At 43.0% G+C, this 23,141-nt stretch overlaps 1 protein-coding gene across 1 annotated transcript in view; it reads right to left on the minus strand.

The window, feature by feature from the left end:
* LOC126416672 (centrosomal protein of 104 kDa) overlaps positions 1-23,141 on the minus strand; it is a 412,118-nt gene that overhangs the window by 348,526 nt on the left and 40,451 nt on the right. The gene's annotated exons all lie outside the window — the stretch shown is intronic.

Raw genomic sequence — 23,141 nt, forward strand, 5'->3', positions numbered from 1 at the left:
TATATACGTCTTCCTTTCGACATTTTTTCTCAAATGAGAGCCAACTTAGAAAGTAATGAAGCTGATAGAGTGAGTGATAATATTAACATAACTAAACAAAGAAAAGCTAATACTTGAACAGTTACGAAATACGTAAGTCTGCAGAAGTTTGACAGTAAAAGAAGACTGAATCTTTGAACGTTAAGTATAAGGAAAGCGACATTAATCATTGTAAGTAACGGATAACACCATGCAGAGCGACAGAATAAAGTTAAATCACGATTTCCAAGTTAGCCTTAGTGTGTAACATCTCACGTTTAAGCGATATCAAGTTTATTTTGTTTCCTGTATAGGATTTTCAGTCGAGACATATAGGTCAAGTAATGTTTTAGATACGGTGTGTAGTTAGTTGTCGTGATTTTCGGCTATCTGTATTGGTGTCGGTGTTTGGTTTTCTGTATTAGAATCGGGTTTTTCAGTTTATCAATACATCTTTTTGATTTGCAGCTCCCTGTGTTGGCCGTGTTTGCAGTTAAAATTTTTTGGATTTGAGGTCCGACAGTTATGCAAAACACCGTTTTTCTCAGTACCCAAACATGTTTCGGCACCACTGTGCCATCATCAGTGGGTTTTCGTTTTTATTTATTCTGCAGTGTGAACATTTTTGTTACTTGATTATAAAATTATGTGCATTTTTAGTTCAAACAACAGATCGTTTCTTTTTGTAAATACCTTTACATTTGGTGAGCATGAATTTTCTGGACCACTTTTGTGTTAATTACTACAGGTAGCTTCTCATCTGCAACCAAATGATGTTGATGAGAAAGCGATGTTTTCGCGCCTATTTTCGTATCACGAAAATGTTTTCGCGCCTATTTTCGTATTTACTTACGAAAATAGGCGCGAAAACATCGCGAAAAACTAAATTACTCTCTAGAAGATAGGTTAAGTCCAAGCAAAAAAACTTTCTCATCAACATCATTTGGTTGCAGATGACAAGCTACCTGTAGTAATTAACACAAAAGTGGTCCAGAAAATTCATGCTCACCAAATGTAAAGGTATTTACAAAAAGAAACGATCTGTTGTTTGAACTAAAACTGCACATAATTTTACAATCATGTAACAAAAATGTTCACATTGCAGAAAAATAAAAACGATAACCCCCTGATGATGGCACAGTGGTGCCGAAACATGTGTGGGTACTGAGAAAAACGGTTTTTTGCAAAACTGGCCGACCTCAAATCCAAAAAATTTATCAATACAGCCTAAGTGATGTCTTGATACCAGTTTCAGTTGGTTGTCGCTAACTTTGTGCTTTTTTTGTGATTTTGGTACCAACAGCTATTCGTGTTTTTATTGTTGCGTTGGTTTGCATATTTTAGTATTTTCGTGATTTTGTGATTGTTATTTCGAATTTTAGTTTGTCCTCACCCAAAATCACAATTTCCCACGCTTCTTCCGTTAAGCTCAATATTAATTATTAACGATTTCTACGATTCTGTAATTTATGTATACACAGTTTCGTGTCCTGGTAAAGAGTGACTATGACATCATGGCCGCCATTTTGAAAAAAAGTTCGTATTGCATTACAATGTTTACGATGACGACATTGGTCAAGGTCGGAGGGTAGTCCAGTACACACTTCGGTAACACAGTACTGTTTGCTCCAGTACTGACCTGTACTGCAGCACACGCGCCAACAGTGTGCCCCTCGGGAGCTGAGTCCCCACCGCTCGATATGGTGACCCAGGAGGTCAAGCTGATCGCCGCAGTCCCCGGCAGCGGTATCCAAGATTGGTCCATGGCCCTGCCCTACCGTGGCGCGTGTGATCAATGCGGAACTAGTCACAGAAATCACCTGATTACAAACTGCCGTGGTAGTACAATTCATTCCGTCGTTTGCCGACCGCCTGTTCCTACACACAACTAAAACACGCAGCATTTGTCTGGAACGCTTCTGTGGTAAGAACGAGTGATGGCTCAGAGCCACTGCTTTCATAGATTCTGTGTAATATCCATTTCGATCTGCTTAACTTTACTTATTGAAAATATATTACCAAATTACTTCCGTTACGAAACTTTCTCTGACGTGACGACAATCCATGTCACAATGATTGTTTTAAATTTATTATTCAGTAGAAATTTTTAAAATTTTGAACATAGCTGCTGTTCAGCAACGGTGAATGTAAATGAATGATGTGAGAAAATTAGCCAACTAGCTGCAGGGATGAAGTCTTATAAAGCCGGTCGCTGTGGCCGAGCGGTTCTAGGCGCTTCAGTCTGGAACCGCGCGACCGCTACGGTCGCAGTTCGAATCCTGCCTCGGGCATGGATTTGTGTAATGTCCTTAGGTTAGTTAGATTTAAGTAGTTCTAAGTTCTAGGGGACTGATGACCTCAAATGTTAAGTCCCATAGTGCTCAGAGCCATTTGAACCATTTGAAGCCTTATAAACAACCCTTGATCATAGTTTGAACAATTGTAAAACTGTCCACTTCAGAAGTACATCGACAGGTAAAATTACATATTGACCACGACAAATTTCAGAGCAAAGAAGCTCATTTGAAGTAATTGGTATGTTTGACCATCAGTAAAACAAAATAAAATCCGTTAAAAACCTTTCGATTGGACCGAGCTTGGCGTAAAAGTCTTTACTTTTAAAGTACGTAGAATGTGAAGACTTTTACACTTACAGCCAAATCTTCAGATTTCTGACACTCAGATCGGAACCAAACGTTTTATATCGATAGAGTATCAACCAAAACTCCAATTTAGTCCGTATTGTGTGGTGTCGCCCAGCAGAACGAGCGTAAACGTTAATTAAAAGTACCACCAGAACTATTTGGAGTACATCAAAAGCACAACTATAAGTTAGTCCACATGTTGCTTCCGTGGGGAAGCTGGTAGAACTTTAAATCCTTATGCTAAGGGTCCTGGGTTCAACCCCAAACGGCAAAGAAGTTCTTTTTTACTGTATTATATATGAAAGTGTTATACGCGACAACGTGTTTATGACATGTAAAAGGGCTGTTTGGAGTTTACGGCAATGTTCTCTTGCCAGTCTGCTTTCGCTTATTTTCTTTCAAAGTAATAAACCTGTAAGTACATTTGCAATTTCACAAATATACAATCAGAACACAAAAAGAAGGAAACAATTGCATCACACGTGCGGAAGTAATAGTAATAATAATAATTGATAATAATAAACAAAATAATAAGATCAATAATAAGTACATAACGTTCAACTAACGAAGCGAAAGCAGGTTGCCAAAAGAACATTGCTACAAACTCCTAAAAGCCCTTTTACATGTCAGTAAAATGTTCTCCCATTAACAGTTCCACGCATAAACAGTTTACAAAAATTGTCGTCAATGGCGACGGAACGCTATACCTACTCACCCACGCGAGATCTACAATACAGTCACTACAGATGCACTTTTCATGTGCTCCATAGCTATGGTGATACTTTTAATTACCTTTTACGCATGTTCTACTGGACGACAGCACACAACACGAACTAAATCGGTGTTTTGGTTTATACTCTATCGACAGATAACGTTTGGTACCGATCTGAGTGTCTGGCATCTGGAGGTTTGGGTGTTAGCCCAATTCCAGTGGGAATGTTTCTTAATGGGTTTTATTTGGTTTTACTGATGGTCACAAATACCACTTTACTTGACGTGAGCTTCTTTGCTCTGAAATTTTTCGTCGCCAATACGTGATTTTTCGTGTCCCTGTACTTCTGAAGAAGTCAATTTTACAATTGTTGAAACGATGGTCAGGGATTGTTAATAAACCTTTATACCTGACACTGGTTGACTGGTTTTCTCACTTCATTCATTATTCAGTTATTAGTCGCCCGGGTGACCTAGAGAGAGCGGTACGAAATCTGGCTACCAATTATGAAATTTCTATTTTATTACATCGACGAATATAAGATGGTGGATCGTTATCTCATTATCCTATCTTATCCCTCAGTATTCAAACGTATTTAAACTGCAACACCAAGTTACGATAGCAAAAAAGGATATAAGAATAATACTGATCTTAGTTAATAGCCTGATCAGGACGCATTCTTCAATTAATGATGTTTTATGTTTAAAAATCTGTGATGTCTACATATTAAGCGATCTCCGCTCCTGCGAGAAAAGTATATTGTACTTTATGAAGTGACTTATATCTTCATCGTCAAAACAAGCAGACACGGATTGGGGCCGGCCGCGGTGGCCGTGCGGTTCTGGCGCTGCAGTCCGGAACCGCGGGACTGCTACGGTCGCAGGTTCGAATCCTGCCTCGGGCATGGGTGTGTGTGATGTCCTTAGGTTAGTTAGGTTCAAGTAGTTCTAAGTTCTAGGGGACTTACGACCTAAGATGTTGAGTCCCATAGTGCTCAGAGCCATTTTTGAACACGGATTGGGGTCCTGAGCGTGCAGTAAAGGACATGACCTCGCGAGAGAAATTCAGACATAGTGCATATAATTCAAATGTTTATTCAGTTTTTAACTGGTCGTCCAGTTTCATTTACATTATATATATCACATCTGGAGAGTCGATGCATCGCCTTCAGGGCCCAATTTATTTAGTCATTCACTCACCCAGTCTATTCCATCGATTACACCATGATCGAGAACATTCAGGAAGATGGACTGGGTCAAGGTCAAGGTACAAACAAACCAGTAGCCGGAAGTAGCTTTCGCAAACTAATTCTGTACCAGAATCTCAAGTCAAGCATCTTTGAGCCGTCTAATTTCCAAACTGTTATTTTATTGGGCTACCAATTTCGGCGATATATTACGCCATCTTGAGGTGGTTCCGCTCAAAATAGGGCCAGCATTCAAAGACTGGTATCCGCAGATTTCTACTTCATACGGCGATCACTTCAAACATCATCTGCATTTGAATCTACAGACAATGTTTGACGTGATAGCTGTATATCAAGTAGAAATCTCAGATATCAGCCTTTGAATGCTGACCCCTATTTTGACCAGAATCGAGGTTATAATCTTCCTACAGGTCGGTCAATGTGCCTGAAGATGGCGTAGTAAATCGCCGAAACTGGTAGTCCGATAAAGTAACAGTTTGGAAATTAGACGGCTGAAAGGTGATTGATTTGACATTCTGTACTGCACAGCCGAGGTCCCACAACTACCTCTGAAAAGATGGACATCAAGAGAATTCTATATCTTTTTTTTCCTGTGTGTCACAATTAATAAAATAAACTAACGGAAACTGTCAGTGTTACACGATGAACATTTTGATTGCACGCTAGCAAATTTATACTCCAACATTTCCATGCCTGTGGGATGTACGTGTATTGATTAAAATTACATTCTTGTGTGAAAATATTTTCAATACAAAAAAAAATCCATAAATACAAATGATGGCTAACAGATGTGTCTAAAGTTGCAGGAAGTTGTTAGGTGATGACAGCAACACAGCATGTCCAGGAAGACTTGAACGTGCAGCTTATCGCCATCTTTCGGACTTCGAGAAAGATCGACGCATTAGCATGACGGACATACCGTCACTTCGCATTGACAGTCGGCTGTTGTACAATGACTGCGTATCGAGTGCTGACTAGATGGACAGGAAAATTAGCGTCATACGGTTGATCGGTTGGCTCTGACGACTAGAAGGACAATAACAGCTGAACGGCAGAGCTAACGGCCACAGTGACACCACGAACCGTCGGGAAGAGATTTCCGGAAGCTGGGTGACATCTCGAGTTGCTAGAGTTGCTAAGGGTCGTTTACGGCTGACATCACACCACTTACAGCTAGTATTTGGATGGTGAAGAGCCAAAGGCAACTGGGACATTGAGTGGCACACTGCCGTATTCAGTAATCTGAGTCGCTTCTGTTTGTGGCGACTGTAACGTGTCCGTTGACGACCTAGTGAAATGTCAAAGAAACAACGATTCTCGACATCCGTACCACTCATACTCTTGAAATTATGGTGTATTATGGTATGGTGAACTATTGGGTATGACAATAGTACTGATTTGATGGTTGCTGAATGGAGGCTGAATGCTCTTCAGTACGTGGCAAGAACGGCAGATGCTGATGGAGTGTCTTTCATAGGGGTCTTAAGAGTACACTGCAAAAATAATAGCCATTTACGGTGCACAGCCGTGTCAGTGGTTGGTTTTCGTAACCAAAAAACACGTTTTTGGGATGTTACTCGACAACTGGCAAAGATTTTTTGAAACGGGAAATGGCACTTCTAGATAAATACCTAGGGAATAATTTGTTAAAATGTGAGCAATTTACTGCGTTTATTTATTATTCAGATTTCGCCTTGTACTGGATTTCACGTATAGAAGTACGGTAATTTTAAACCCTTGTATCTTAGAAATTGATAAAGATATGAGGAAAATGTTGAGCGCTATTCGAGAAAAGGATCGTAGGACTTTATCGTAAAGATTTAAGCCATTTGCTGTGCATAGACACCTTGGAATTCTCGGCTGGGTTTTGGTTCGCTAGTGAAGGCGAAAACGGAATAAAAGAACTCTTTTTGTAAAGTTTCCTGAAGAGCTACAAATGAACTAATGGTGACTCCGTAAGTCCCATCAAACCCACCGTAGATCGCACCAAATGCAACAAGAACCAACCGTTTTTGCCCATTTGCCTTAGCAGGAGGAAGTCTGCAATGTTCACACTTTGACCCCGTACTGTACGATAATGGCATGCACACCAATTAACTTGAAGAAAATGATCTATTGACAAATACTCAGCAGGAATGCAGGAAATATCCTTTTTGTGAAACACAACTAGCCATTTATTCATACGAAGTAATGAGTACTATCGACAGGAGATCCAAAATTGATTCCATATGTCTATATTTCCAGAAGGCTTTTGACACCGTTCCTCACAAGCGACTTTCAATAAAATTGTTTGTCTACGAAGTTATCAGTTGTGCGACTGGATTCGTGATTTCCTGTCAGAAAGGTCACAGCTCGTAGTTAACGGCAGGAAGCCATCGAATAAAACAAAGGTGATATCTTGTGTTCCCTAAAGAATTGTTATAGGCCCTCTGCTGCTTCTAATCCATATAAATGATTTAGGAGACAATCTGAGCAGCCCTCTTTACGATGCTTGCAGATGATGCTGGCATTTACCGTCACTTAACGACATCGGAAGATCAAAACTATTTGCAAAATGTTTTAGAGTATGGTGCGAGAAGTGCCAGTTGACCCTAAGTAATGAAAAGTGTGAAGTCATTCACAGAGTTCTAAAAGGAACCTGCTAAATGTCGGTTACACGATAAATCACTCAAATCTAAATTCTGTCAGTTCAGCTAAATACCTATGGATTACAATTACGAATAACTTAAATTGGAACGACCTCGTAGGTATTACAGTGGGGAAAGCAAAGCGAAGACTGCGTTTTATTGGCAGAACACTTAGAAGATGAAGCAAATCCTCTGAAGAGGCTGCCTACACTACGCTTTTCCGCCCTCTTCTGCAGTATTGCTGTGCGATATTGGATCCGCATCAGGCAGGATTGACGGCAGAAGTCGAAAAAGTTCAAAGAAGGGCATGTCGTTTTGTATTATCTCGGAATAGGGGAGAGTGTGTCACGGATATGATAGGCGAGTTGAGATGGCAATCTTTAGAACAAAGGCGTTTTTCTTTGCGGCAGGATCTTTTCGCAAAATTTCAATCACCAATTTTTTCCTTCGATTGCCAAAATATTTTATTGGCGCCCACCTACATGGGCAAAAATAATTATCGTAATAAAACAAGAGAAATCAGAGCTCGCACGGAATACGAGGGTTGGAACTTTAATAGTGGTAACTATTTATTTACAGCTCGTGCAAAATAGATACGTGTTTCAGAGTTTTACTGACCTTCAAAGTAGTCACCACCATTGTGTATAATCTGTTGCCAGCGATGTGGAAGTCGTAGGACACTCTTAGCAGTGCCAGTTGTGTTGACAGTTTGAGCGGCGCGATCTGTTGCCCGACGAATTTGTAGCAGTTCCGAAGCGAATGCCGTGAAGTGTTTCCTTCAGTTTAGAAATCGACTTGAACTTACGAGGACTTAAGTCAGACGAGTGCAGTAGGTGGTACAGCACTTAGCAGCCCCGTCAGTGAAACAAATCAGTAACAGCTTGCACTGTACGTGCTTGAGCATTGTCTTGCAAAATGATGGTCAGGTCCTGCAGAAAGTGTCATCACTTCTGTCTCTATGCTGTTCATTTTTGGAACACAACCTACGACCAGCTTAGAGACAGAAGTGATGACACTTTCTGTAGGACCTGACTATCATTTTGCAGGACAATGCTCAAGCACATACTGTGCAAGCTGTTACTGATTTTTTGACTGATGGGGCTGCTAAGTGCTATACCACCTACTTGACTCCCCTGGCTTAAGCCCTCGTGAGTTCAACTAGATTTCTAAACTGAAGGTAACACTTCACAGAATTCGCTTCAGAACTGCTACAAATTCGTCCGGCAACAGACCGCGCCGCTCGAACTGTCAACACAACTGGCACTGCTAAGAGTGTCCTACGACTTCCACATCGCTGGCAACGGGCTATACACAATGCTGGTGACTAATTTGAAGATCAGTAGCACTTTTAAACACGTATTTATTTTGTACGAGCTGTAAATAAATAGTTGCCACTATTAAAGTTCCAGCCCTCGTATTTAAGTCTTTCTTTATATTGCGCGCTGTTCGAGAGTGGAACAGTAGAGGAATGGATTCAGGATGCTTTCCAGAATGAAAAGTTTCACTCTGCAGTGGAGTGTGCGCTGATACGAAACTTCCTGGCAAGACTGAAACTGTGTGCCGAACTGAGACTCGAACTCGGGACCTTTGGATTTGGCGGGCAACTGCTCTACCGAGTGAGCTGCTCAAGCACCGACGCACAACCTCTCCTCACACCTTTATTGCCAGAAATAAAGCTGTAAGGAGGGGTCGTGAGTCGTAATTTTGTAGCTCTGTCGGTAGATCAGTTGCCCGCCAAAGGCAAAGGTCCCGAATTCGAGTCTCGGTTCTGAACACAGTTTCAGTCTTGCCACGAAGTTTAAGATTGAAGATAGTTCGATGAACCTTCAGCCAGGCACTTAATGGTGAATTGCAGAGTAGTGATCTAGATGTAGACGATGCGGAATTGACCACTAGACGCCACCAGAGGCACACCCGCCTTTATGAAAGGAGGTGGGGAGTATTAAGTTGACAGTACTGAAGCAGTAACAGCATAGTGGATCGGTAGGAAGAGCTCAGTGAGCTCGAACGTGGACTATACATTGCATGTCACCTAAGTAACAAATGCATCAGGGACATTTGAACCCTGACAGTGTTGCCAAAGTCCACTGTTGGTGATGTGACCGTGAAGTGGAAACTCGTAGAAATAACCACGGCTAAAGCAGAACCAAGAAGACCACATGTACTGACGGACAGGAACTGTCGACCATTGTGGAGGGTGGTGTAAAAAATCCCAGGTGAACAGCGGAATGAGGCCACGCGTTTGTGTAGTCGATGCGACGCTTGAGTTGGTGTAAAGAGTGACACCACTGGAAAGTGGATGACTGGAGACGATTGAACTGGAGTGATGATTCATGCACTGCCTTGTAGCCAGGGTTTTGGGTTTGGTGAACATCTGGAGAAGTTGTAAGCGTAGGCTTCCGCGGCCGTTGTCTTCTTCAAAAAAATTCTTCAGGGTATCAGACCGCATCGTCATAATTTAAAATGCGCCAACGTTTCGGCCAGCGTTGCAGCTAGCCTTCGTCAGCGCCTTACGTTAACTGCTAAATGAACACACTTGGTTCCTTAAATAGCTGCACGAGAAAACCGTGTCGTTACTTGATTGGCTGTAAAAGGAGGAGGAGGAGGGGTGAAAGGTATGCTTTATTGGTGTTTCCTTTATTATCTGTCATTGGCTGAAATAGCTGTTTTCTATTGGTCTTTATATTAATCCACCCCATTGGAGGAGACGGACGAATAGCGAACAGGTGATGGCTGTGACGTCATACTGTTTCCATGTTGTCCAGAAGCCGGCTGCGGCGTGCCATTGCTTTGTGTGCTCGCGACCACTACTGCGGCTCTCCGCGTGTCTGCATGGGCCGCCACGGCTCTGCCGCCGCTCCGTAGCCCTGCTATTGCAGGCAGCCAAGACCTCGGAAGCTTGTACCCGTCCTCTCTATTCATGTTGGCGGGTCTTTTGGCTATTTCTATCGCCTCTCTAATCTTTCTTTTGAAAGTGAGAGGCTGTTTCGCCAGGACGCGGGCTTCTTGAAAAAATATTGGTTTCCCGCACTCGTCTCGGTGTTCCGCCACTGATGACTTAGTGTGTTGTTTCAGGCGGATATATCTTTCATGTTCCGAGAGCCTTGTGCTAATCGGACGTCCCGTCTCATCTATGTAGACTAATCCACACGCACAACCAATTTCATACACGCCAGCTGTGTGTAGTTTGTCAACTGCATCCTTGGTAGAACCGAGCATGTCTGATATTTTGTTTCTGCTTCGGAAAATTGGTTTGATGTCGGCTTTTCGTAGAATTTTGCCAATACGTTCGGTGACCCCTTGTACATATGGTAACACAGCAATGCTCTGTGCCTCCTTCTCCTCTTCCCTATTAGTCTTCTCCCTTGTCGACATGGTGTTGTCTATCATCTGCTTCCCATGGCCATTAGTTCCGAAGATGGACCTGAGGCGTTCAAGTTCTGTCTTCAGATGTTCTTCGTCGCTTATCCTGTACGCTCTCTTCGTTAGCGTGTGCAGGGCGGACTTCTTCTGCGTGGGGTGATGGTGGGAGGAGGCGTGAAGGTACCTGTCCGTATTGGTTGGTTTCCTGTACACTTTGTGGCCAAGTTTACCATCAGGTTTTCGATAAACTTCCACGTCGAGAAAAGGCAGCACCCCATTCTTCTCTGTTTCCATTGTAAACTGAATTTTCCTAATCTGGCCGGAAAACTTCAGATGGAAGACTGGGATAAAGTCGTCAGGTTAACCTTTCAGCAAGCATCAAGGACCAGCAATAGTATTACTAACCGACAGATGAGAAAGTACGACAAACTACAACAGAAAGCCACGGACGAAACTTTGACGCTGGACAGGCGACGGACAGTGGTCAACCTCTCCAGCCACACCTTGAGCGAAGCAACCACAGCAATTCTGGCCAAGGGGATGAATTTCGCAGTCGCACCTAAGCGAGTTCCAAAAGAAGATATCATAGAATCCGTAGAGGCTTCGGTACGTCATCTGCCACAGGCCGAGGCGGAGAAGATCCGGCAGGAAACGGTCAGAGTTCTGAATAAAGCAAAGCCACCGAAGCAAAACATCAACGCTGAGGAATACCATGTCATCAAGGAACTCAGGGACAACCCCCACTTAGTAGTGGTACAGGCAGATAAGGGCAACGCCACTGTAGTCTTGGACACAACTGATTACAACAAACGAATGGAAGATATTCTCGCAGAACCTATCAACAAGAAACTTCAGGGAGATCCGACGGCCAAGGTAATCAAAACGACGCAGGCACTGCTCAAGCACTCTAGAATCAACTTCGACAAGGCCAGAAGATTCATCCCGCAAGTGACACAGGCACCAAGGATATATGGTGTACCGAAGGTACACAAAACCGACTTCCCCTTAAGGCCTATAGTAAACAGTATAAATTCGCCGACCTACTACCTAGCGAAAGAACTGGCACCTAGGCTCCGACACCTGGTGCATCAAACCGAGTCCTACGTTAAGGATTCCACTCACTTCGTGTCTCTCCTAAAGGAAATGCGTGTTACGGACCAAGATCTGATGGTTAGTTTCGACGTCAAATCCCTATTCACGAATGTCCCAGTGTCAGATACTGTGAACATCCTAGAAGAACGCGTGGCACCTGATATATGTGAGCTTGTGCGCCACTGTCTGACGACCACCTATTTCAAGTGGAGAGATCAATTTTATGAACAAACTGACGGTGTAGCTATGGGCTCACCCCTATCGCCTATCGCAGCAGAAATTTTCATGGAGGCATTTGAGGAAACAGCCCTCCAGTCCGCACCATTACGTCCAAATTGTTGGCTTCGCTATGTCGATGATACTTTCGTCATCTGGCCCCACGGAGAAGAGGAGTTACAGAACTTCCACAAGCACCTTAACCAACAGCATAGGAAAATTCAGTTTACAATGGAAACAGAGAAGAATGGGGTGCTGCCTTTTCTCGACGTGGAAGTTTATCGAAAACCTGATGGTAAACTTGGCCACAAAGTGTACAGGAAACCAACCAATACGGACAGGTACCTTCACGCCTCCTCCCACCATCACCCCACGCAGAAGAAGTCCGCCCTGCACACGCTAACGAAGAGAGCGTACAGGATAAGCGACGAAGAACATCTGAAGACAGAACTTGAACGCCTCAGGTCCATCTTCGGAACTAATGGCTATGGGAAGCAGATGATAGACAACACCATGTCGACAAGGGAGAAGACTAATAGGGAAGAGGAGAAGGAGGCACAGAGCATTGCTGTGTTACCATATGTACAAGGGGTCACCGAACGTATTGGCAAAATTCTACGAAAAGCCGACATCAAACCAATTTTCCGAAGCAGAAACAAAATATCAGACATGCTCGGTTCTACCAAGGATGCAGTTGACAAACTACACACAGCTGGCGTGTATGAAATTGGTTGTGCGTGTGGATTAGTCTACATAGGTGAGACGGGACGTCCGATTAGCACAAGGCTCTCGGAACATGAAAGATATATCCACCTGAAACAACACACTAAGTCAGCATTGGCGGAACACCGAGACGAGTGCGGGAAACCAATATTTTTTCAAGAAGCCCGCGTCCTGGCGAAACAGCCTCTCACTTTCAAAAGAAAGATTAGAGAGGCGATAGAAATAGCCAAAAGACCCGCCAACATGAATAGAGAGGACGGGTACAAGCTTCCGAGGTCTTGGCTGCCTGCAATAGCAGGGCTACGGAGCGGCGGCAGAGCCGTGGCGGCCCATGCAGACACGCGGAGAGCCGCAGTAGTGGTCGCGAGCACACAAAGCAATGGCACGCCGCAGCCGGCTTCTGGACAGCATGGAAACAGTGTGACGTCACAGCCATCACCTGTTCGCTATTCGTCCGTCTCCTCCAATGGGGTGGATTAATATAAAGACCAATAGAAAACAGCTATTTCAGCCAATGACAGATAATAAAGGAAACACCAATAAAGCATACCTTTCACCCCTCCTCCTCCTCCTTTTACAGCCAATCAAGTAACGACACGGTTTTCTCGTGCAGCTATTTAAGGAACCAAGTGTGTTCATTTAGCAGTTAACGTAAGGCGCTGACGAAGGCTAGCTGCAACGCTGGCCGAAACGTTGGCGCATTTTAAATTATGACGATGCGGTCTGATACCCTGAAGAATTTTATTGAAGGAGTCAGGAGAAGTTGCCTGCCATCATGTCTGTTGCGATTAGTGCAGTACAGAGGAGATGTTTCGTGGTTAAGGTGTGGTTCCCTTAAGAGAACGCTAAACGCTATAGGGTATGAACATATTATACGGCATTGCGTTCTGCGTAGGGTAGAGGAACAATTGGTGTCGACGATGGTTTGTACAATGACAAAGCAGCGTCTATGAGGCAATGGTTTAAAACTGCATGGGCTGTCCTACAAAGAATCCCTCGCTGAATCCAATGGAACTCCTTTGGAACGAGTTAGAACGTCGTCTTTGCTCCAGACCCCACGCCCACAACAACACTACGTTCTCTGGTTTCGTGTCTTGAGGAGGACTGGGCTGACATTCCTTCACAGACAGACACCTCATTGAAAGTGTCCCCAGCAGAGTTCAAACCGTCATAAAGACGAAGACTGCGTTCGTACATGCGTCATACTAATGTCCAGTGATAGGTGACCGGATACTTTTGATCAGATAGCGTAGTTTGCGGTTTCCTGTCACCAATTACAGGTTACAAGGAATTGATTTTGTTTCGCAGTGAGACTTCCAATATTTTTCCAGAAGCCACAGCTGTATACATTACCTACCGGATTCCCAGTCTCTTGATTTATATCTGCCAGTACTTAACAAAGACCTTTGCGTTAGAATGTAGTAGCGTACTCCAAATGTTAAACACAGGAGCCAAGCTTATATGGAAATTATTTTTGGGTCTTGTGTTACGGATGAGTAGTAAATGAGCTGGTGTGTGAGTGTTAAATTTGTGAAGAGCTTTGTCGGAAAAGACCATACCAAGTGACTGCGACTTTAACAATACCAAAAGGCGAAGAGTCTGTAAAGGAACTTGCAGCTAAGGAAATACACCTTAAAAATCACTCAAGAATTATATCTGCGAATTGACGAAACTGGCCTGTAAAACCAAAAGCACCCACATGGTTAAAGAGACCCGAGCTGAGGGCTCTAGGTAGAGATTAGATTAAATTAGATTAGTACTTGTTCCATAGATCACGAATACAACACTTCGTAATGATGTGGAACGTGTCAGGTTAATAAAAGGTGTCTATACAAGATATTATATTACACAAAATATTACATAACACAATATTTTTTAATTTTTTTTTTTTTTGGTGAGGGTGGGGAAAGTACGCACTTACTATATCCAAAAATTCATCTAATGAGTAGAAGGAGTTGCCACTCAGAAATTCTTTTAATTTACATTTAAATGCTATTTGGCTATCTGTCAGACTTTTGATGCTATTAGGTAGGTGACCAAAGACTTGTGGCAGCATAATTTACCCCCTTCTGAGCCAAAGTTAGATTTAACCTTGAGTAGTGAAGATCATGCTTTCTCGTAGTGTTGTAGCCATGTACACAGCTATGACTTTTGAATTCGTTGGGATTGTTAATAACAAATTACATAAGTGAATATATATTTTGTGAGGCTACTGTGAATATCCCTAGCTCTTTAAATAAGTGTCTGCAGGATAATCTTGCATGTGCTCCAGCAATTATTCTGATTACACGCTTTTGTGCAAGATATCAGGAATCCCTTACGGAAAAAAGAAAACGTCCACACAAATGAAACTAAGAGTAATAAAGAAACCTCAAGGAGATGCAAGTCGATGTCGTTGTGTTTTTCACGAATGGATGGTAATCTCCCGACATTAAACATTTAAAACTGTGAGATCCGTGCAGACTATTCCGGGAAACTATTAAACTAAAAAAAAAAAATAGGAGTGCCATTGAGGACGAGGAAATTGTATTCATCAACAGTTTAGGACACCCCGCCAAATAGGAAATAAAACGCTACGGCGCCAGACTTAAAAATAACAAGACACCAGGCGAAAACTCTGACTCGCATAACGCTGGAAATACGCCCGTGAAGACTCACTGACATGCTGTAAAAACAAGCAATAGAAACTTGAAACGCAAAAACACTACCCACAGATGGGAAAATGGCCGTGATCTATCCACTCCGCAAGAAAGGCATCATGAAGAATGTCAGTACTTACAGCGGATTCTCTCTGTTATCGGTGACCTACAGAAATCTATCATTCTGGAGAGATTAAAAGTCCAAGTCGAGCATGAAACAGGCGAATACTAGGGGACTTTAGCAACCGTCGTTCAATAGCTGAACAGTTCCATAACCTCTCAGCAACGACATACTGCATGCTGAGGTCAAAATAGTATGTATGCTTTAAGAAAGCTTACGACTCGACAGACTGAGCCGCGCTGGCCCAGGCTTATGCTTTGGTTTAAACCTTGACTGTTACTCTGCGTTTGGTTTCCCGCGGTTATGCCGAGGTTCTTCTTCTTTCTACGTGTGGCAGCAGAGTGTGTGTTTCGATATTCGCACCTTGTACTATCTTTGGTCCGGTGCTTATAGTTTCCGGCTAGCCGGTGTGCGGCAGTAGGTCGGTTGGTGTGGATCAGCCAGGAAATCTCCGCACGGCGCAGTGGGCCGGGCCCGCTGGCTGTCTCTACGCAGTGTCTGAGTGTGTGGGAGCTGTTCCGATTGCTACGAGGTTCGTGGCTCACCGACCCAGGACTTAAAAGTTGAGTGGTGATTTAATTACCGAAGCCAGTCTGTTCAGATTGTGCCGTTGGTTTTCATGGTTGGCTGTTGGGGGTATTCCCGTGAGCAACAGCGAGTGTTCGAGTTGGCGAAGGTTTGGCCACCATCCGGTGGAGTTTAACTGTAGTTTGGTTATTTGAAGTCCAGGTGCACCAGCGGAATTTTCTGCCTTGTGGCTGTTAGCGTTCCGGTTACCTGCCGTGGCCGCTGACGTAAAATTCAAGCAGTGTCCTTTACTCACCGTGTTGTCGCTGTCCAACACGTGTGTGTAGTTTTGACAGCTTATGCATAATTGGTTTTGGATGACTACGCCTTTTACATTATGGCTTTGAAGTTCCTTGTGTACTGGTCGGGTGGAAAGCAAATCGTCTTGTGGGTGGGTCCGTTGACTGTCTCTTGGTTGGGTTGCCGGCGGATCGGATATAGTTGGGCCGACTACCTGTCTCCCCTAAGCGAACGGTAATATTTCAAGTGCACACCGACGCCCGGAAACTTCTGAGCGCTGCTGGCTGTACTACCCTTTCTTTTGGTGTTTGACTGTATATTTTAATGGCTCGTAGCTGATGGTTTGAATCTGTATGCTTTTAGTTGTGTTTTAAATAGTGGGCCTTCAGGCGCTTTAAAATTGAAAGTTCCTTACTTGTCAAGTCTTGCATTGTTCGGGTCTGCAGCCTCATTTAAAATATTTTTTTCTGGGTAAAGCTTTGGGCCTTCTGCCTTTTGAAAATTTATTGCAGTTGTGTTTTTAAATCATAGGCCTTTAGCCGTTTTAAAATTAAAATTCCTTACTTGTCAAGTCTTAGATTGTTTGGGCCTTCAGCCTCATTTGAAATATTATTTAAGGATAAAACCATGCGCGTTCTGCGTTTTGAAAATTTGTTGTAGTTGTGTTTTAAATTAAAGAGGTTGTGCCCTTATGCCATAAGACTGTGTGACATATTCAGTCGACAGTTAAGTTCGGAAATTGGCGCTGTAATGTTTGGGCAACTAAATAAAGTTATATGTGTTCGAGTGTAACTGACAGCCATTCATTTTTGGCCTCCTGCGGAATTAACCAGGCGTTTCAGTCTTGTTTAACATCCTTGACAAATTCGCAACTGACCTGCTGGCCATTGGCAGAGCCACGCTGACGTATGACACATCCAAGGTGAAGTTTCTAGAGTGTCTCTCGTATTCCTTCGTGGTAAAAACAAGCATATTACAATATTATGGTCACCCAATGTTGCTTTTCAGTTGCGTTCTGGAGAATATCATAAGAACTACGAAAAACGGCTACGTCCCACTGAGACTGAGAATCAAATTTAAAAGGATCGCGACAGACACTCTAGCATTTGCCGACGAGATCGGCATTCCGTCAAACGACATAGAAAACGCTAGGTACTAAATCAGCCTGCCAAGCGAAATCATAAACCAAACTGGCCTACAGGTATCCTTCGATAGAACAGAAATAATGACTAGCAAGCAAGACGCCCCACCAATACCCCAGATAAAATAAAGAGACATAAAAACAAGTATATAGACGAAACCACTAAGAAAAATACACTAAGATGACAAAAGTCATGGGATACCTCCTTTATAGCCGTTCATGGCTGCGAAAGTGTTGTCAGTGCAGGATTTTGTGCACGAGTTGGCCTCTCGATTATGTCCCATAAATGTTCGAAGGGCTTCATATCAGGCGATCTTCGTGGCCAAATCATTCGCTCGAATTCTCCAGAATGTTCTTGAAACCACTCGCAAACAACTGTCGCACACTGTCAAGGCCCATTTTCATCCATAAAAGTCCCATAGTTGTTTGGAACGTGAAGTCCATGAATGTCTGCAAGTGGTCTCCAGGTAGCCTAACATAACCATTTCCAGTCGATGATCGGTTCAGTTGGACCTTCTAAATACAGCGTTCACCATTATTTAGAGACCACCAGGTTGCACCGTGCCTCGTTGAAAAGTTGGATCCATGACTTCCTGAGGTCTGTGCCACTTTCGAACCCATCCATCAGCTCTCACCAACATCTGGACTTACCTGACAGGTCACGGTTTTCCAGTCGTCTAGGGTCCAACCGATATGGCCACGAGCCCGGACGAAGTGCTGCAGGCGACGTCGCGCTGTTAGCAAAGGCACTCATGTCGGATATCTTCTATGATAGCCGGTTAACGCCAAATTTCGCGTTACTGTCCTAACAGATACATTCGTTGTATATTCCACATTGATTTCTGCGCTTATTACACGCAGTGTTGCATGTCTATTAGCACTGACAAATACGTAAACGTCGCTGCTCTCGGTCGTTAAGTGAAGGCCGTCGGCCACTGTGTTGTTCGTGCTGAGAGGTAATGCCTGAAATTTGGTATTCCCAGCACACTCTTGACACTGTGGATCTCGGAATATTGAATTCCCCAACGATTTCTGAAATGGAATGTCCCATGCTTCTAGCTCCAACTACCATTCCCCATTCACAGTTCTATTAATTCCCGTCGTGCACCATAATTATGTCGGATACCTCTTACGTAAATCAAAGAAATGGTTCAAATGGCTCTGAGAACTATGGGACTTAACTTCTGAGGTCATCAGTCCCCTAGAACGTAGAACTACTTAAACCTAACTAAACTAAGGACATCACACACATCCATGCGCGAGGCAGGATTCGAACCTGCGACCGTAGCAGTCGCGCGGTTCCAGACTGCAGCGCCTAGAACCGCTCGGCCACTCCGGCAGGCCTTACGTAAATCACCCGAGTACAAATGGCAGCTCGGTGAATGCGCTGCCCTTTTATATCTCGTGTATGCCGATGAGCATCAACTTCCATCTGTACGTGTGCATATCGCCATCCCATGCCTTTTGTCGCCTCAGTGTAGTTTGGACAAAAAAACACAATACATCACGAACGATGTACAAATGCCTTTGCCAGAATTACGTACGTCTTTGTATAATAATCCTGCAAGCAGGCGTTTTATATGATGCGGGAGCTACGGGTATGTTCTAAGGTGGCAATAAAGGATTCGTCGGAAGAATTCTGAAATCCAGATTCGTGACAAACATTCATAAAAAATAAATCTAGCAAACAAGCTTTCAGTAGAGTAGAACAAAAATCGCAGATAGTAACTGCAGGAGTAGGGCACTCCTTTAGGGTCACAGCAGACTTGTTATTTGACTTTTTAGACGGAGAAACCAAAACGGTAATGCCCTGTTTTACAAACCTTCGTACACTTTCGACAGATATCACTTCCAGTGAAAGTTAGTGACACCTAGGAAGGACAGCCAAAAGCAAGACACTTTGTCCCACTGGACGTAGTAGTCCACTAAACCAACTAATAGAAAATGAAGGGATGTTGGCCACTAAGGAAAGTGAAGTCCTGTGTCAAGTTCACTAAAGCTTAGCGTGATCCGAGGTGATCCCAACGAAAGTTCCTGTTCAACTTTCTTTCTTTCTGGAAGACGGTTTCAGACTCTGAAAATTACCGGATTAGCTTTTATAGATCTGACTGCTGCTTGTGACAGTGTCAATCACCGCCATCGTCACAGAAGATCTACGAGATAACTGAAGATTACGGTTTCACCAAACTTATTCAAAATTTATTTCAAAATAGATTTTATGTGGGCTTTCTGGGACATCGTAGTCGAAGGAGATGTCAAAGAAACGGCTTACTACAAGGAAGGTTTGTTTCATCAATGTTATTTAACATTTACACCAATGACCATCAACTTCCAGTGAAAACAAGGTGTTTCCTTTACGCTGACTAACTGGCATTAACGAGATGTTGAAGCCTACCTAACAGATGCATTAAGAGAGTTGCGTATCTTCTTCTCTAACAATCAACGTCGTCCAAACCCAGCAAACACCCAACTCTGTGCGTTTCATTGGATCGTACTCTGACGTACAAGCAGCATTGAAAGAATACGAAAATGAAGTTGGAAGTCAGAAATAACGTCCTTCGCAATATCACTGGTAGTACGCGAGGCTCTCGAACACGAACCCTGAGGACGACTGCTGTGGCAACATGTTACAGTGCTGCGGAGTACTCATGGCCATTGTGGTACAAGTCTACAAACGCAAACATAGTTGACAAGGCACTAAACGAAACATGTATTCTTATTTTCTTATTCAGGTTGCCTGAAACCTACGCCACTCGTAAATCTCTACCAGCTCGCAGACATAGCGCCAGCAGATTGTTGTCGTGAAGTAATTGCCAACGCGGTGTGAACAAATTAGACTCACCAGGAAACCCATGTGCAAGTTCGAAGAGCCCCAAGTTTGAGACCCAGAAAAATTGTCCTCAGAACCATTTCTGTAAGGAAGCAATTGTAGGTTGTTCGGCTTAAGAATAACTTTACTTGCCCTCTCCCTTTGCATACTCTCCCTCTTGGGCATGAACATAAATGAATAGTGAGTTTACTCAACCGTTATCGTTCTGGAGTTGGAAGATCTAGATGTAACTTCCAGAAACGGCATTCCACGTGCGTACCACCCTAATACACAGAGTACATACTGGAGTTTCAAATGCGCCCTCCATCTGCTGCTTGTGACTCCGAGGGCAAATGCAGCTGCAGAATTTTGGTGAAGAGGAGCATAATTTGACTGTTCTTTCTTTCATTTGCTTTCATTCGTAATGACCATATGCTGTATTTGTTTCTGACTCAAATCGAAAAAAGTCTTTCTCTTCATTCACACTACAGCTGGGAGGAGTCAGTTACAATTATAACTAGCTGATGGCTCAACATTTCCGAAAGCTCTTAGGATTAAAGCTCATCGGAACGGCATCAGCACAACATACTTCTCCTCTGTGTTGCTTAAAGGCAATAAATTAATCATCAATCACAAAAAACTTATTTTCATCCTACTGTTAATTACATAAGACAAGAAAATGCGCAACTCTTTCTTGAATAACCGAGTTTGGTGTGTGCTACCAAAGACCGCGTTGTGTCCATAAATGTGATGAGAGACGCCATTGCTCTAACGTAGGGCTCAACTGTCATCTGTTAAATTAAAAGTGCTGTAGCGCGAGGCAGGAATTGTTTGATGTCATCTGAACAGAGCACTTGAAGAAATGCGCAGCTTTTCGTGTAGCATATAGTTGTGTTACACGTTAATAGCTCCCATAACGAGCACCACATGACGCAGAATGTAAAGCCAGCATCCGCGTGTGCGAACAAGTTGTGTCATTAGTTTGAGCGGTTTCCTGTCATTGCGGCTGATGACAAAACAGCATGTTGCATATGAGATGCCAATAAATGTCGCATACTTTTCATGGGCGAAGTTTCGAGTTGAAGCTTTGCACAAAATTCGGTCCAGCAGGCAGAAAAATTTCGTTATTGAGAATTCCTGCAGCAAATATATTTAATGGCAATGCGTTTGCCCGTACGTGGTTTCTAATTTGAAAACAACAGCAGTACTTATTACTTACTAGGGATAAAATCAGAAGACTGATCAAAATATTTCGCCCATCAATCATTGATCAATCCAGCGCCTGTCCTCTCTCATCTTCAGTACTTCAAACTGTACGTGCAATTCTGATCGCAATTTCTTGAATTATTTCATATCAAACGAACTAACTACACCTACTCCTGTTTATATCATTAAGTGAATCTACTATATCTGTTCAGCTCGCAGTTTTGAGTACTTCTGTTGGAAGGCAGGATGAACACAGCTCGTATTGACATGTCAGACTTTGTACTAGCGTATTGAGTTATTTGATATCAGGCACGCTAAATATACTCCCGTGGATATCATTGAATAAATCCAATGTGCACAGGCAATTTTCACTTTTCCCTAAAAGTATTGACTACCGATCTTAAATAGAAATAAAGGCAAGAGGATATTTTCACTGGTTTACTAATAATGGCCAATTTTTTGAGAGGTTATTCCTTAAACTATGTTTAAACTTATAATTTGTCTCTTATGATAGCAAGCACATGCACAATCTTCTTAATTGCTGTTCCTTCCTAAGGTAATCTTACGTCGAAATGAACTGAAAGTTCTTCACTAAACAAAATAAACACTTATCTGTACTTCTGGGACGGAAAATAATGGACCTGATATCGGAATTATTCCGAAGAATTGAGAAATTACTCGGGACCTTAACTACAGTCTTCGATCGGCTTGACGTAGTGTCTAAGGAACAGTAGGCAAAGTCTGAAAACAGGTAAACATGCCGACTAAAAACAATTTAACGGATGCTCATCCTGCCTTGCGCATAGAAATTTCCGAGTCGCATGAGAAACTGACGCCGGCCGAAGTGGCCGTGCGGTTAAAGGCGCTGCAGTCTGGAACCGCAAGACCGCTACGGTCGCAGGTTCGAATCCTGCCTCGGGCATGGATGTTTGTGATGTCCTTAGGTTAGTTAGGTTTAACTAGTTCTAAGTTCTAGGGGACTAATGACCTCAGCAGTTGAGTCCCATAGTGCTCAGAGCCATTTGAACCATTTTTTTGAGAAACTGACGAATGAAATTTCAGAGTCTCAAACTGCGTTGAGCAAGGAAATCTCATAAATCTCATATCGTCTAAGGTAATGAGATACCCGAGCTTAAGTGGGCACATCAGCACTTGCCAGGAGCAATTTCACGCTTAACCACAGAAGTAACTGAAATCTGCCAGAGCCAAGAAACCCTTTCCGAAACAATTCTCAGACCGCGTTACGAATATGTTTCTGGAACAAGGAAAAATAATCAGCGAGTAATTTACCTTACAAAAGGATCAGTTCTTTGCTGAACTGCTGCCTTGAACTGCTGCTAAAGATACTCAAGTGTAAGAAGCAAAATAAGTGACTGTTTTTATTTATCCGTACTGTCATAATAAAATGTACACCCATCCAAGAGTAAGATAAAAAGAATGTAGACGCTTCAATAAAAGTAAAAAAGGCAAGGACTATTTACGTAAATGAATAAAATTCCGATAAAGGGATCGATATGTAAGAAAACTTTCTGTCAGTTGTTAAAACAGAAGTTTGTTGAAGGGAAGAAACTCATTCCCTTTTATCCGGTCTCGTAATGCACCCATAGATACGAATAACTGGTAAATCTTGTACTTTGTACTGTTCTGACTAATCATTTGGCGTATTTATCAAAAATGTCTCCCGTTAATATTGCACTCCGTCATCAGGCCGCAAATGGCCCATCGGGACCATCCGACCGCCGTGTCATCCTCAAATGAGGATGTGGATAGGAGGGGCGTGTGGTCAGCACACCGCTCTCCCGGTCGTTACGATGG

Source organism: Schistocerca serialis, chromosome 8 (genome assembly GCF_023864345.2).
Source record: "Schistocerca serialis cubense isolate TAMUIC-IGC-003099 chromosome 8, iqSchSeri2.2, whole genome shotgun sequence".
Lineage (NCBI taxonomy): Eukaryota > Metazoa > Arthropoda > Insecta > Orthoptera > Acrididae > Schistocerca > Schistocerca serialis.